Source organism: Microcaecilia unicolor, chromosome 6 (genome assembly GCF_901765095.1).
Source record: "Microcaecilia unicolor chromosome 6, aMicUni1.1, whole genome shotgun sequence".
NCBI classification, from domain to species: Eukaryota; Metazoa; Chordata; class Amphibia; order Gymnophiona; family Siphonopidae; genus Microcaecilia; species Microcaecilia unicolor.
In genome coordinates, this window is record NC_044036.1 from 168,978,897 (window position 1) to 168,995,223 (window position 16,327).

The 16,327-nt window shown below is 43.0% G+C and overlaps 1 protein-coding gene across 1 annotated transcript in view; it reads left to right on the forward strand.

Annotated features, from left to right (window-relative positions):
- VGLL4 (vestigial like family member 4) overlaps positions 1-16,327 on the forward strand; it is a 239,034-nt gene that overhangs the window by 17,303 nt on the left and 205,404 nt on the right. The window lies entirely within an intron of this gene.

A 16,327-nucleotide genomic window follows, 5' to 3' on the forward strand; every position in this document is an offset into this window, starting at 1 on the left:
TTCCTCTGGTGGGGAAGACTTTGTTGAAACTCAAGCAAGACCGAGGCACCATGATTCTGATTGCTCCTTTTTGGCCGCGTCAGATCTGGTTCCCTCTTCTTCTGGAGTTGTCCTCCGAAGAACCCTGGAGATTGGAGTGTTTTCCGACCCTCATCACGCAGGACGAAGGGGCGCTTCTGCATCCCAACCTCCGGTCCCTGGCTCTCACGGCCTGGATGTTGAGAGCGTAGACTTTGCCTCTTTGGGTCTGTCAGAGGGTGTCTCCCGCATCTTGCTTGCTTCCAGAAAAGATTCCACTAAGAGGAGTTACTTCTTTTTATGGAGGAGGTTTGCCATCTGGTGTGACAGCAAGGCCTTAGATCCTCGCTCTTGTCCTACACAGACCCTGCTTGAATACCTTCTGCACCTGTCTGAGTCTGGTCTCAAGACCAACTCTGTAAGGGTTCACCTTAGTGCAATCAGTGCATACCATTACCGTGTGGAAGGTAAGCCGATCTCAGGACAGCCTTTAGTTGTTCGCTTCATGAGAGGTTTGCTTTTGTCGAAGCCCCCTATCAAACCTCCTACAGTGTCATGGGATCTCAATGTCGTTCTCACCCAGCTGATGAAACCTCCTTTTGAGCCACTGAATTCCTGCCATCTGAAGTACTTGACCTGGAAGGTCATTTTCTTGGTGGCAGTTACTTCAGCTCGTAGAGTCGTTGAGCTTCAGGCCCTGGTAGCCCAGGCCCCTTACACCAAATTTCATCATAACAGAGTAGTCCTCCGCACTCACCCTAAGTTCTTGCCAAAGGTCGTGTCGGAGTTCCATCTGAACCAGTCAATTGTCTTGCCAACATTCTTTCCCCGTCCTCATTCCTGCCCTGCTGAACGTCAGCTGCACACATTGGACTGCAAGAGAGCATTGGCCTTCTATCTGGAGCGGACACAGCCCAACAGACAGTCCGCCCAATTGTTTGTTTCTTTTGATCCCAATAGGAGGGGAGTGGCTGTGGGGAAACGCACCATATCCAATTGGCTAGCAGATTGCATTTCCTTCACTTACGCCCAGGCGGGGCTGGCTCTTGAGGGTCATGTCACGGCTCATAATGTTAGAGCCATGGCAGCGTCGGTAGCCCACTTGAAGTCAGCCTCTATTGAAGAAATTTGCAAAGCTGCGACGTGGTCATCTGTCCACACATTCACATCTCATTACTGCCTGCAGCAGGATACCCGACGCGACAGTCGGTTCGGGCAGTCAGTTCTTCAGAACCTGTTTGGGCTTTAGGATCCAACTCCACCCCCCGAGGGCCCTGTTTGTTCTGTTCCAGGCTCTACTCTCAGTTAGTTGGTAAATTTTTTAGGTCAATCTCAGTTATGTCCTCGCCGTTGCGAGGCCCAATTGACCATGGTTGTTGTTTTGAGTGAGCCTGGGGGCTAGGGATACCCCATCAGTGAGAACAAGCAGCCTGCTTGTCCTCAGAGAAAGCGAATGCTACATACCTGTAGAAGGTATTCTCCGAGGACAGCAGGCTGATTGTTCTCACAAACCCGCCCGCCTCCCCTTTGGAGTTGTGTCTTCCCTTGTCTTTGTTTTGCTACACATGAGACTGGCCGGCCCAAGCCGGTTTCGGGCGGGAAGACGGCCGCGCATGCGCAGTGCGCGAGGGCTAGCAAAGGCTTTTGCTAGTGAAGATTCCGATTGGAGGGGCTGCCGCGGACGTCACCCATCAGTGAGAACAATCAGCCTGCTGTCCTCGGAGAATACCTTCTACAGGTATGTAGCATTCGCTTTCCCCAAGTGAATTTTTCAGGCTATGAAAATGTGCTCTAAAAAATGTAGACCTAACTTCCCACAGCATTTCTTTTTAAGCCCAAATGGAAAGTGTGTGAGTGAATAACTGACTTATTTATGAATTTAAGGTAACTGAATCTTACATGTTAAAGCTGTGCAAATCATTCATATCTAGGATTGAAACTTATGGTGTTTGACTTTTTAATCCCAGATTTCTCCTTGTTGGTTTTCTTTTTTTTTTTTTTTAAATTTCTAGATGTTCGTAATGAATGTTTTTAGTATGTTGTATCCTTTGTAAGAACGGTGGATGAAAAAAAAAAATCATATGCCTGACTTTTCTGCTGCTTTTCTAGGCTATCCTATTGAGAATGGCCTGAGCCTTATTGGGTTTTGGTCATTTTTGAAAGCATAAGTTATAGGTTTGTGAGTGGGTTTTTTTGAAGCAATTTAAACCTGGAAACTATCCTGCGTCTGGATGGAGGGGCAGTTTAAATCACTGGTATACTTTATGGGAGCAGTTTTATAAAAGGTACCAAAAAACCAGATGCTGAGCTACTGTTCTATAACAGCAGAGTTGCATTTTATTTATTTAGGTTTTGCTCACACCTTTTTCAGTAGTAGCTCAAGGGCCCAAGATCACAAGGAGCAGCAGTGGGATTTGAATCGGCCATCTCTGGATTGCAAGCCCAGTGCTCTAACCACTAGGCCACTCCTCCATTCAGCAACATTCCATGTAGAATCACCACCAATAATAGCAACATTCCATGTAGAATCTTCAATATTTATTTAAATTTTGCTCACACCTTTTTCAGTAGTAGCTCAAGGTGAGTTACATTCAGGTACACTGGATATTTCTCTGTCCCAGGAGGGCTCACAATCTAAGTTTGTACCTGAGGCAATGGAGGGTTAAGTGATTTGCCCAAGATCACAAGGAGCAGCAGCGGGATTTGAACCAGCCACCTCTGGATTTCAAGACTGGTGCTCTAACCACTAGGCCACTCCTCCACTTCATGTCATGTCTGTTATAGAAAACCAGTATAAATCTGCAGTAATGCACCAAACTTTAAGCACAACCACAAAGTCTTGCTAAATGGGGGATATGCGAATGTATTTGTGCCCTCTACCACCCCACCCCAACTCTGCTCCTTGCTGTCCTCCATCCTTACCCCTGCCTGACCTCTCAACCCCAATGCCCGGAGATGAGCAGCACTTCTCCTGGCTTTTTATTGCTGACCCACACTTGCTTTTGAGTCATTTTTCCACTTCCAAGGGATTTATTTGGCTGGGTGACTGTTACTGCCTATTTATGGTGCCGAGGTTTAAAAAAAAAAAAAAAAAAGCTGAAAGAAGGGGAGAGCAGAGGATTAAAAATGTATGAGGATAAAAAGCAGAAGCAGCATATCTTTCCATGCTTACCTCTCCCTCATATAAAAGAGAACTATTGCTCAAAAATAGCAGTAAAAAATAAATGAGAAGTTTTTAAGCAAGAAATTTTCTTGGTTCCAAATAATTCTGGGCTGGCACCCAAACACTGAATATTTTTCCACCCTTGCACATGATACTGGATGGTTGGGTGGTACAGTGTAAAGACACAACAAACTGGTTCATACCAACTGATACATGTATATATTACATCACCGACTGATGTAACCCTGCAAATGAATTAAGAAATATCATTGTCTTCAGCTTCTCTTTTTAGCTGAAATGAAGGGTGATGCTTTATTTTCCTACAAATGAGTAATGCCAAAATCTTGGTTAAAAAAAAAAATCCCCTAGACGTTTTGAAGGAAGATTTAAAAAAAAAAAAAAAAAATAGAAGACATAATTTAAAAGGAGATGCTGAGAAGACAGAGTGGAAGGCGTAGAATGAGTTCCTTGAGGTGGAGTTTACCAAACATTTGTTCCTGTTTAAATTCACCTGGGCTATTGTGATTGCTGTTACCTAGCATTGTGTTGGCTGCATAAAATCCCTGGTAGCAGAATGAAAAGAAATGCTTATAACGTTATTAGTCTGGTGGAATCACTGTCGCAAGCTGTTCTCCGTTGTTTTAGTGTATACTATAACTACAACTTCATTGACTCATTATAGGTTGAGACAATTATGTAATCCTTTTAGTGGTGTCTGTGGCTTTTCTTGTTCCATGTGGAGACCTGCATGGGAGCGGGGTTCACGGGAATCCCCTCTGAGGTTGTGGGGTTCCTGTGGGGACAGCAGCTGAACCTGTGCCATCCTTTCACCTACCAAGTACCACATTTTTTGAGTGCTGCCGCCTCCTTGTTTTAACAGCGCAGATGTGGAAAGTCTTCCATTAAACCTCTTTGCTCTCGGGCTGATGCGCAGGCCTCTGCTCTGACACAGGCACAGGCATCAGAGGTCATCTGACCTACTGGCACGTGCCTATGGTGACCTCTCAGCACGCAGCACCAGCGTGTTCCAACTTCCATTCCTTCATTGCCTGCAGTGCTGTGGCTCAAACCCAGAGAGTGCTGACTGCAGTTTTTATTTTAGGTACCTTTAAATTCTTGCGAGGACAGGTAAGATTCCAGGGGGACAGGGTAGATACAGGCAGACATGAGTTAAGTTTCTGATCCTATGCAACTCTCTAGGCCATGTCTAGGATGCATTAGGGTCTCTCACTGGCATTTATCAGATGCATCTTTAATACCTATGCTTGCGTTTCAGGGGCAATTGCTATAGTCATTGCTGGCTTGCTATCTATACCAACATTCCTCCCCAGGCCTCGGTGTACCCCTCCCGTACTTGCCCAAGCTCAGATGTACAGGAGATCCAAACTTGAGGTGCTGTTGTCTGTGCCACAATTTGGTTTTTAAATTTGGTATAATGACTGTACAACAGTACGTTAAGGGCTAAGTCACATGAGTAGAGGAGTAGCCTGATAGAGCAGTGGACTGAGAATCAGGGAAGTTGGTGTTCAAATCTTGCTTCTATCACTGATGCTTCTCATGACCTTGTGCAAGTCACCTTTACCTCTGTTGCCCTAAGTTAAACAAAACAAAAACCCTATGCAGTATTTTTTTCTTTTTTTAACAAAACCCTTGTGGGAGCCAGTAGCAATGGCTGTTTGCTTCCAAGAACGAGCAATCACAAGTCGAGTTGCATTAAAACACTGCTTTGTAAACAATCTTGTTGCCCATCATTGCTTAAATGGTACAACTTAATATGGTACATTTGCAAAATGGAGAAGCTTTTGGCATCTTGCCAAAAGACATTTAAGTGGGAAAAATTTGGGCACCTTTGCTTGTATAGTTTGGGTTTCTTTTGTTTGATATGTGCTGTGTCTGGGTCACGTAGATGGAGGGAGGGGATTGGGAGGGTTGGGTATAGGTCTGGGTGGGGGGTTTAGTATGGAGAATGGACATGTTAATCTATGTGATTTTTCTTAGCTTCTCGCTTTTCAAAATTGCAGGTATTTCTGATTTGTTTGCATTGGTGCCTTTCTGGGATTGTTCTTTTAACTTGGTATTCCTAGTATTATTCTTGTTGGGTGTTTTACGAGCTCTACAATAAAGTTACCTGCTTAAATTAAAAACAAAAAAACCCTCTTGGTGTACCTTTGTAATTGAACCAAAAAGTGGATGGGACAAAAATGTATTTTTAAAAAAGTGCTAATGGAGGAAAAAGATCTCAGAAGTGTCTGTAGACAGGGAACATTCCCAATACTGATATCTTACCAGACAGTCTGCAGACTAAGGGAAGGGAAATGGGACTTGATATACCGCCTTTCTGAGGTTTTTGCAACTACATTCAAAGCGGTTTACACATATTCAGGTACTTATTTTGTACCAGGGGCAATGGAGGGTTAAGCGACTTGCCCAGAGTCACAAGGAGCTGCAGTGGGAATTGAACTCAGTTCCCCAGGATCAAAGTCCACTGCACTAACCACTAGGCCACTCCTCCACTAGCAACATTCCATGTAGAAGCCTGCCCTTGCAGATCAGCAACGCGGCCGCACAGGCTTCTGTTTCTGTGAGTCTGACGTCCTGCAAGCCTGTGCGGCCGCATTGCTGATCTGCAAGGGCAGGCTTCTACATGGAATGTTGCTAGTGGAATAGTAACATTCCATGTAGAATCTCAAATAGTAGCAACAGAATCTCAATAGTAGCAACATTCCGTCTAGAATCTCCAATAGTAGCAACGTTCCATGTAGAATCTTCAAATAGTAGCAACAGCAACATTCCATGTAGAATCTCAAATAGGGAAAGGGAACTGGGACTTGATATACCGCCTTTCTGAGGTTTTTGCAACTACATTCAAAGCAGTTTACACATATTCAGGTACTTATTTTGTACCAGGGGCAATGGAGGGTTAAGTGACTTGCCCAGAGTCACAAGGAGCTGCAGTGGGAATTGAACTCAGTTCCCCAGGATCCCAAGTCCATTGCACTAACCACTAGGCTACTCCTCCACTTCTATGCTCTATGTCTCAACAGACTACTCGTAATCATTGGTCAAAAAACCTCCAAGAAGAGTGCAATAGTGCCTAACAAAAATCTTTGCCGTCATTGCAAAAAAATTAATGTTCATTAATATTTGAACCAAGTACACTTAGCTGTATTCTTCTACATTCATCCCAATGGGGTCTCGTTTCACCAACTGGCTTCTTCAGCGGAACATCAAAGTTGAGTGTACGTAAACTTGGTTAGCAAACAGATTATGCTGTGCTCTTTGCTAACCAAGTTTAAGTACACCCAACTTCGATGCATCCTCATTTTTGTGAGTACCTATGTAACTCTTCTCAAGACAGATTTACAAAGATGAGGAACTGATAAAATCCAACCCTGAAGCCTCAAGATAGGCTACAGGGAAGATTGATAAAAATGAAGACGATGGCTGCATTTTAACAGTTAAAGAAGAAATATTTTTTGGTGACGTTTAGGGACATGATAAACTTTCTCTCTTTCCTTCTCCTGTAAGACACAAGGGGTCTTTTTACTAAGATGCAGAATGGATTTGGTGGGCAATAACAAATTAGTGTGCATTAAGTGACATGCAACCCATAAGTATACAATGGGCTGCACAGCATTTAGCATGCGCTAAATCCATTAACACACCTTAGTAAAAGGACCCCCAACATTGGAAAGGGGGAAGCCTTCATGAACCAGCCCCCAAATTGAGTACCATACCTTTTAATTTTTACGTATGTCTTCCATTTAACATATGCCCCATTTACTATTACAAGAGCAGTATGACATTGCTCCTAAGCGATGCTAGATTTGCATAATATGGATTTTATCTGTAGAGCAGCAGTTAATAAAATGAAAAAGATGATGCTTCCTTTTACACAAATGAACTGTGTGGGTGAAATTATCCCAGTGAAAACAAAAGTTATATAACCTCTGACTCTTCTACAAGTATCAATTAACATTTTTTTTAACTTGCATCTTCCTTTGGTTTGTTACTGATCCTTTTGCAAGGGGTCAATTTTTTTTTCCACAGAGCTATCTGTGGGCCCTTTTACTAAGCAGTGGTAAGCCCACTGTAGGCGCACCATACGCCAATCTGGAGCTACCGCCGGCCCAACATGGGCACCGGTGGTAGTTCCACCCCCTGTGCAGGGAATTCGCAGGGGGTTACCCGGCAGGAATTGGTCAGCACCATGTACTACCTGGTTTCCACTGGGTTAGCGTGGGACTAAGTGCTCCCCTCCCCCCCCCCCCATGGCCACACGGTAAGAGCAATCTTACCTCATGGTCATGTCTTTCGACCTTTTTACCCACTGCAGTGAAAAGGGGCTCAGCACACAGCAAAAATGCCCCCCCCCCCCCGCACTGCTAGTGCAGGGTCCTTTTTACTGCAGTTTAGTAAAAGGGCCCATGTATTGGTTTCCAAAGTGTCTGCTTTAAATAGTTAAAAAAGACCCCCCCCCCCCCCCTTATTTTCTGTTTAAGAATACAGAATGCGTATGTGAAAAGTTTCAAAAAGAACCTATTTTATAAAGGCAACATAGGCAACTGAATAAACCACACTCCAGCAACTCCCCTCCCCCAGTGATTCATAAATACTTTTATGCAACTATTAATCTGCTTCTTAAGATAGTGTAAATATGTGTGTGCATGCATATTACAGCTTTACCCAGACTTATACACTTATAGGTGCACAGGCAATTTGATTTATGTACTTATAAAACTGCACAACTAAATACGTTTTAAAATATTTGTATTGAGTTTCAGCTTTTTTTCATTAGCTGAAGGCAAGTTAACATTTAGGTATAGGAAAAGTTTAGTAAAAGGGCCCATGAACAAGCTTCTGAACAGGCTTCCAAAGTGTTTGTTTTAAATAGTTAAAAAGAGGAATTTCTGATAGTGTGGTTAGATTGGGAGAAGAAAACAATTAGGGCTATGGATTAATCACGTTAAAGAATGTGATTGAGTTTAATTTTTGGCGTGATTAAAATTTTTTAATTGCAAGTTGACTGGATTACTGTGCCAGGCTACACTCTCCCTTCCAGCATTGCTGTACTTGCCTGGGTCATGGGAAGCATCTGCAATGCAAACAGACCAGTAAGTACAGCAGTGCCAGATCAGTCAAGATTATAAATGTAATTGTGAGATTTCAACAGCCCTAAAAAACCAATTCATGTATGTGTGTCTTTTCTTAAAATACAACTTCAATACATTCATGTTTTCCTGCTCCATATTAAAGGTGCCAAGTAGAGCTGCCCTAGTGGTAATATCTTGAAGTTTCAAGGAAATCAGTTAAGTTCATTGAGGGCAACTCAGTTTGCACCTCATTCCCTGCTTTCTGATTCTATACATAGTAAGAATTTATAAAGGATATTGTATCTGCATCTTCAAACAGTGAAAAAAGATCCTTATGGTATTTTCTCAGGAGTATATTAGGAGCTAACAAACAGTGTATTGAAAAATTTTAAAAATATCCTTTTTTTTTTTTTTAAATACTTTAAACATATTTTCCAAATATTCAAGGAGCCTATGTTCATACAGGCTACCACTGAATTCATGAATGTGCGCGTTTGATTTTCAGATATGCATATGCTGTTGTTTTGGATCTATTTGGCTGCCCGCATAAATTGCACATCTAAAGTACGTGCATTAGCAAATTTTGAAATTAAACTATTCTGCTTTTCCTTTTGAAAATTTTGTTGGAAGATATTTGTATCCTTCAAAATTAGGCTTGCTTATTTCAACATTACCGCCTAAAAGCTTCCTTAATGTGAGCTTCTCAAACTGCCCTCTAATACTGATGTGAGCACCAATCTCTGAGAGCCTGTCCAGAAAATCACATCTGTTCTGTTCAGGCTTTTCTATCAGGGTTTTTACCTCCCATCATCTCATGCACTTTTTTATTTGTTTGTTTGTTTACTTTTCTTCTATAACATCATTCCAGATGCATGCATTATTTTTTCATGGTCGCTTATCGAGTCTGTTTTCAAAATTAGATGCTCTGGTAAATCTCAGTAAGCGCCAGTGTGTGTTTACCACAGCTTAAAATGGCTTACTGAGGGACATGCAACAATACCCTGAGTGAATCTCAGTTTAACACCTGCAACCACTGCGTGCTGGCGTTTGTATTGACAGTGAGAGGAAAACCTCACACGACTGTGGCTCCACTGATTGGTCTCAACCACAAATAATTAGGGCTCACAGTAAAAAAGTAATCACGGGTTAAAAAAAAAAAACTCTCAATGGTCTAATAGTGGCAAAATAATCAAAACTACTTATCTTATGACTGCTCAGTTGCTCCGTTGCTCCATAAATGTTTGTATTAGAATGAGGTCCCGACGGACCCGTTTAGCTTTCTCTTTATCAAGGGTCCTCAACTTACGACCATGGGAGCCTGGGAGCTGTTCTGGCGTCCTGCAGTAAGGGCCAAATCAGTGTGTACTAATCGTGTACTAAAAAATGTGTTTATTTTTTGGGAGGGGGCATGTCAAGGGGACACTAAAACGCAGGGCCTACCACGTGAGCTCTTAACCACCTTCAAAATAGGTTCAATAATTGCTAACACAGTAATGCTTTTCAATAAGCTGATATAAGGACAGCAGAGAGAGAGGCTAAACTGTGTAAGTGGGTATAATGCCATCCTGTATACCTAGCTTGCCCCTTGTGTCCAGAGATGCCACTGGGAGAAAAGAAATGTTGCCTTTGCTGCCTCTCATCACCCATTACCACTGCAGCTTCTGCCTGGCTTGGCCCCTGTGTTTCAGGGCATGGTTTCTGCTCTTTGCCTTGTTGTATCCCTGGAGTGAACTAAAGGACTCTGCTTGCATGTAGTTCTATAAACGATCCATAAGTCATTATTAATGTGGTCATGGAAAAAAAATCTGCCGCTTATTTCTGTGATGAGTTTTGCATACCAAAGAAGCAGTGCGTGCAAAATCTGTCTCATGCATATTCATAGTGTATATCCTGAAAACTCAGTTGGCTAGGTGTGCCTTGCGGACTGGGTTGAGAAGCACTGCAGTAAGGCAATGCTTATATACTTTGTGGCAGTCCTGTTCTGCTTCCCTAGTAGGAGGAGTATAAAACAGTGGTTCTCAAACCTGTCCTGGTGGACCACCAGCTAGTTGGGTTTTCAGGATATCCCTAATGAATATGCATATGAACCAAATTCCCAAGGATTATTTATTGTAATCCCAAGGATTACAATAAATAAATACAATAAATTATAAAGCGAATATGCTCAGAAAACCCATGTGACCAGTAAGTGAATAAATTCGTTCATAGTAAGGCCACATATCTATCATAACACTTCCTCATTGTTTAATAGCAAATCATAAAAGTCCACAGTTCAGTTCTTCAAACACAATTCTTTTAAACTTGGTCCAAAAATCTAACAAAAAATCAAAAATAGGGACACTTTAAAGGTTGAAACCAGGAATAAATTCCCATAACTGTTCTTCTGCTGTGACCGAATAGATACAGTGCTTTGCTCCTCCAAACACCCCGATTTCATCAGGGGGTACCTTAACTAACAAAACAAAATAATAAACTAATATATGCCAAAAAAAAAAAATTTAAACGCATCAAACTCTACAGGCTTACAAGGGGAGCAGGAACTAGCCTGCCTCAAAATGGCATCGTAGGAAACTAAGGACGCCGACTGTCCTTTTGAACCAGTGCATGCACAGGTCATAGAATAGCTGTCCAATGAACTTTAATCCAATTGGAGATACTGTGCCTCATTGAAATATAAATCTTTGCTCTTTATGAATCAATACTTGACACATCTCCCCCACGACTCAATTGAATTTGTTGTAAAACTGCAGACTTTAGATCCGAAACTGTATGACCTTCATCGTGCCAATGTTGTACCAAAGGAGCTTCCAAATAGGTCAGCTGTAAATTACTCGTGTTGGGCTATCCAATTATTTAATCTTGCGTTTTGTTTGTCCTATGTAGTATTTAGAACAAGGGCATATTATACAGTTAATCACTTGCATTGTCTATCATCACAAAAGTGGTGATAGGGAAGAAGCTGGAAACTGCAGGCCGGTAAGCCTCTCACTTCGGTTATTGGAAAAGTAATGGAAGCGATGCTGAAGAAAAGGATTGTGAATTTTCTGGAAGCCAATAAGTTGCAAGATTTGAGACAACATGGTTTTACCAAAGGTAAATCGTGCCAAACGAATCTCATTGAATTCTTTGACTGGGTGACCGGAGAATTGAATCAAGGACGTGCTATAGACATAATGTACTTAGATTTCAGCAAAGCTTTTGATACGGTTCCCCACAGGAGGCTCTTGAATAAACTTGACAGGCTGAAGATAGGGCCTGACGTGGTGAACTGGATTAGGAACTGGTTGACGGACAGACGCCAGAGGGTGGTGGTTAATGGAATTCGCTCAGATGAGGGAAAGGTGAGTAGTGGACTGCCTCAGGGATCGGTGCTGGAGCTGATTCTGTTCAATATATTTGTGAGTGACATTGCCGAAGGGTTAGAAGGTAAAGTTTGCCTTTTTGCGGATGATACCAAGATTTGTAATAGAGTGGACACCCCGGAGGGAGTGGAAAACGTGAAAAAGGATCTGCAGAAGCTAGAAGAATGGTCTAATGTTTGGCAATTAAAATTCAATGCGAAGAAATGCAAAGTGATGCACTTAGGAAATAGAAATCCACGGGAGACACATGTGTTAGGCATAGAGAATCTATGTACAGACGGGGAGAAGGATCTTGGGGTGATAGTATCTGAGGATCTGAAGGCGACGAAACAGTGTGACAAGGTAGTGGCCGTAGCCAGAAGGTTGCTAGGCTGTATAGAGAGAGATGTGCCCAGCAGAAGAAAGGAGGTGTTGATGCCCCTCTACAAGTCATTGGTGAGGCCCCACCTGGAGTATGTTCAGTTTTGGAGGCCGTATCTTGCTAAGGATGTAAAAAGAATTGAAGCGGTGCAAATAAAAGCTACAAAAATTATATGGGATTTGCGTTACTAGACATATGAGGAGAGACTTGCTGACTTGAACATGTATACCCTGGAGGAAAGGAGAAACAGGGGTGATATGATACAGATGTTCAAATATTTGAAAGGTATTAATCCGGAAACGAACCTTTTCCAGATATGGGAAGGCTGTAGAACTAGAGGACATGAAATGAGGTTGAAGGGGGGCAGACTCAAGAAAAATGTCAGGAAGTATTTTTTCACAGAGAGAGTGGTGGATGCTTGGAATGCCCTCCCGCGGGAGGTGGTGGAGATGAAAACAGTAATGGAATTCAAAGATGCGTGGGATAAACATAGGGTAATTCTGTTTGGAGGGAAAGGATCCTTGGATGTTTAGCAGAGGTTGCATGGTGGCACCAGTGGTGGGAGTCGGGGCTAGTGCTGGGCAGGCTTCTGCGGTCTGTGCCCTGAGAGTGGCAGATACAAATCAAGGTGAAATATACACATAAAGTAGCACATATGAGTTTGTCTTGTTGGGCAGACTGGATGGACCGTGCAGGTTTTTCTCTGCTGTCATCTACTATGTTACTATTGGGCTCATTTTCGAAAGAGGGCATCCATCTTTCGACATAAATCGTAAGATGGACATCCTTCTCCCAGGGACGTCCAAATCAGTATAATCGAAACCCGATTTAGGACGTCTCCAACTGCACTCCGTCGCAAGGGGGCGTGTCGGGGCATAGTAAAGATGGAACTTGGGCGTGCCTAACACTTGGACGTCCTTGATCCATAATCGAAAAAAAACAAGGACGTCCATAACGAACACTTGGATGTTTTTACCCAGACATGTTTTTAGTACGAATAAGGCACAAAAAGGTGTTCGAAATGACCAGATGACCACCAGAGAGAATTGGAGATGATCTCCCATTACTCCCCCAGTGGTCACTAACCCCCTCCCACCCTCAAAAAACATCTTTAAAATGTCGTGCCAGCGTCTATACCAGCCTCAGATGTCATACTGCGGTCCATGACAGCGCATGGTCCCATGAGCAGTTTTAGTGGGTACTTCAGTGCAGTCAGGCGGACCCAGGCCTATACCCCCCCTACCTGTTACATTTGTGGAGGAAACAGCGAGCCCTCCGAAACCCACTGTACCCACATATAGGTGCCCCCCTTTACCCGTAAGGGTTATGGTAGTGGTGTACAGTTGTGGGTAGTGGGTTTGGGGGGCTCAGCACATAAGGTAAGGGAGCTATGTACCTGGGAGCAGTTTATGAAGTCCACTGCAGTGCCCCCTAGGGTGCCCGGTTGGTGTCTTGGCATTTGAGGGGGACCAGTGCACTAGAAATGCTGGCTCCTCCCCCGCCCAAATGGCTTGCATTAGGACATTTTTGACATGGACGTCTTTGATTTCGAAAATTGCCAAAAGTCAGAAACATCCATGTCTAGGAACGTCCAAATTTAAGGATTTGGCTATCTGACGGTATTTTCGAAACGAAAGATGGACGTCGTCCTTGTTTCGAAAATACGGGTTTCCCTGCCCCTTGATTTCGCATTTTTGCATGCATGACCAAATCGCAACTTGTATGTCCCTTTCGAAAATGCCCCTCTGTCCCATATATATTTGCCCCTCAAAAAATATCTTCTCTGACTGTATGGCATTGGTATTTAATCCACTTGCCAAATATAAATACAGTAAACTCAATGACCACAAGGAAAATTGCCCACTATGCCAACTTCTGTTGCTGATAATAAATCAGGTAAACTCCAAATTATTAACATTTCTGCCAAGTTCTTATGATGATGATAGGCAAACTGTAAAGAGACCCTTAACTGTGGATGTTACTGAACTACACTCCAGTGTTTTTGTATAATTCGCCTAATATCAAAAGCCATGGTAGAATAAGGTAAAACACGGGTTCTTTGACGATTCCATTCTTGGCTTTCCATTAAGTAACCAATGTCTTTGCACATATAATGCCCTTTTATATGCTCTCTTTACCACATTCCTTGGGTAAGCATGATCCAGAAATATCTGAAACATAATCACTGCTTGATTCTTATACTCAACCGCAGTAGAACATAATCAACGCAATCGCAAGAATTGACCTACTGGTATGTTGTCTTGTAAATGACAGGGGTGATGACTTCAATAATGTAGCAGCGTGTTGCAATCGGTTTCTTTTTGATATATAGAGGGGCATAATCGAAAGGGGCGCCCAAGTTTTCATGAGGGCGTCCTTGCAGGATGGCCCCGTAAAGGGGCGGGCAAACCCGTATTATCGAAACAAGATAGGCATCCATCTTTCATTTCGATAATACAGTTGGGGATGCCCAAATCATGAAACTTAGGTTGACCTTAGAGATGGTCGTCCTTAGGTCGTTTTTGAGATGGTCATCCCCGGTTTTCGGCGATAGTGGAAACCGAGGACGCCAACCCAAAAACAACCAAATCCAAGCCATTTGGTCGTGGAAGGAGCCAGCATTCGTAGTGCACTGGTCCCCCTCACATGCCAGGACACCAACTGGGCACCCTAGGGGGCACTGCAGTGGACTTCAGAAAAAGGTCCCAGGTGCATAGCTCCCTTACCTTGTGTGCTGAGCCCCCCAAAACCCACAACTGTACACCACTACCATAGCCCTTAGGGATGAAGGGGGGCACCTACATGTGGGTACAGTGGGTTTTGGAGGGTTCACATTTACTACCACAAGTGTAACAGGTGGGAGGGAATGGGCGTGGGTCCACCTGCCTGAAGTACACTGCACCCACTACAACTGCTCCAGGGACCTGCATACTGCTGCGATGGACCTGAGTATGGCATTTGAGGCTGGCAAAAAAGTATTTTTAAAGATGTTTTTTGAGGGTGGGAGGGTGTTAGTGACCACTGGGGGAGTAAGGGGAGGTGATCCCCGATTCCCTCCGGTGGTCATCTGGTCAGTTTGGGTACCTTTTTGATGCTTGGTTGTGAAAAAAAAATGGACCAAGTAAAGTCGCCCAAGTGTTTGTCAGGGATGCCCTTCTTTTTTCCATTATTGGCCGAGGACGCCCATCTCCTAAGCACGCCCCAGTCCCACTTTCGTTACACTGCCGACACGCCCCCGTGAACTTTGGTTGTCCCTGCAACAGAAAGCAGTTGAGGGCGTCCAAAATTGGCTTTCGATTATGCCGATTTGGGCGACCTTGCGAGAAGGACGCCCATCTTCCGATTTGTGTCGGAAGATGGGCACCCTTCTCTTTCAAAAATTCACTTGATAGTAATCTCAAAATGTCCCTGTTCATAAGAGGTTATAATATAAAAAAAAACAAAAACCAATATGACCTCTCATGAAACACAGCTACAAACTGTATATTGGGGGTCACAGGTATTTATCCAGGATTTAGAAAAACAAACAAACAAAAAACCTTTGCAGTTTATTCATACCAGCTGTCCAAACAAAAATACACATCATCGATGAAGCGCTTCCAAATCAAAATATCTTGAAAAATCTCAGATGAATAAACAAAATCATGTTTAAATTTGTCCATAAACAGACATGCTAATGTTGGAGCAACCGTTAAATCCACTGCGGTTCCTTTCACCTGTAAATAGACCAAGAATTGAAAATAATTCTTCTGCAATATACAGGTCATTAATGCTATCAAAAAGGACATTCTTCCAGCTGATATCTGCAATTTAACTAGATTATTTTCTAGAACATCCCATATCAAGAGGCTTTGGTAGTTAGTATACCAAGCCATAACATCCATTGTAACAAGAGTAACTGGTTAATCCAATGGCAATTGGCATTCCTGTAGTATTTTTAATAGCTGTGTTGATGCCCCTTGTATAAGAGTTAATTTTAGGGGCCAAAGGCTGAAGATAGGAATCCACATAACAGTTCCAACAGAGACCCTATCCCTGCTAATATGGGATATCCTGGAGTTTTAATGAGTGATTCATGCACTTTAGGGACAAAATAAATCTGAGGGATACAGGGGTGTGTTTTTGATCTAAATATTTATATTCTTTAACTGATGTTCTCTCTTCCTGATTAGCTTGGAATATGTCCTGTATCTGTTGCTGAAAAACATCAGTTCTGTCTTCCTCCAACTGTAAATAGAATTGAGTGTCCCCCAGCTGAAGAAAAGTCGCCTGTGTTCTAACAAAACCACTCCACCCCCTCTCTGCATGCTTAATTATCACTGTCTCATCT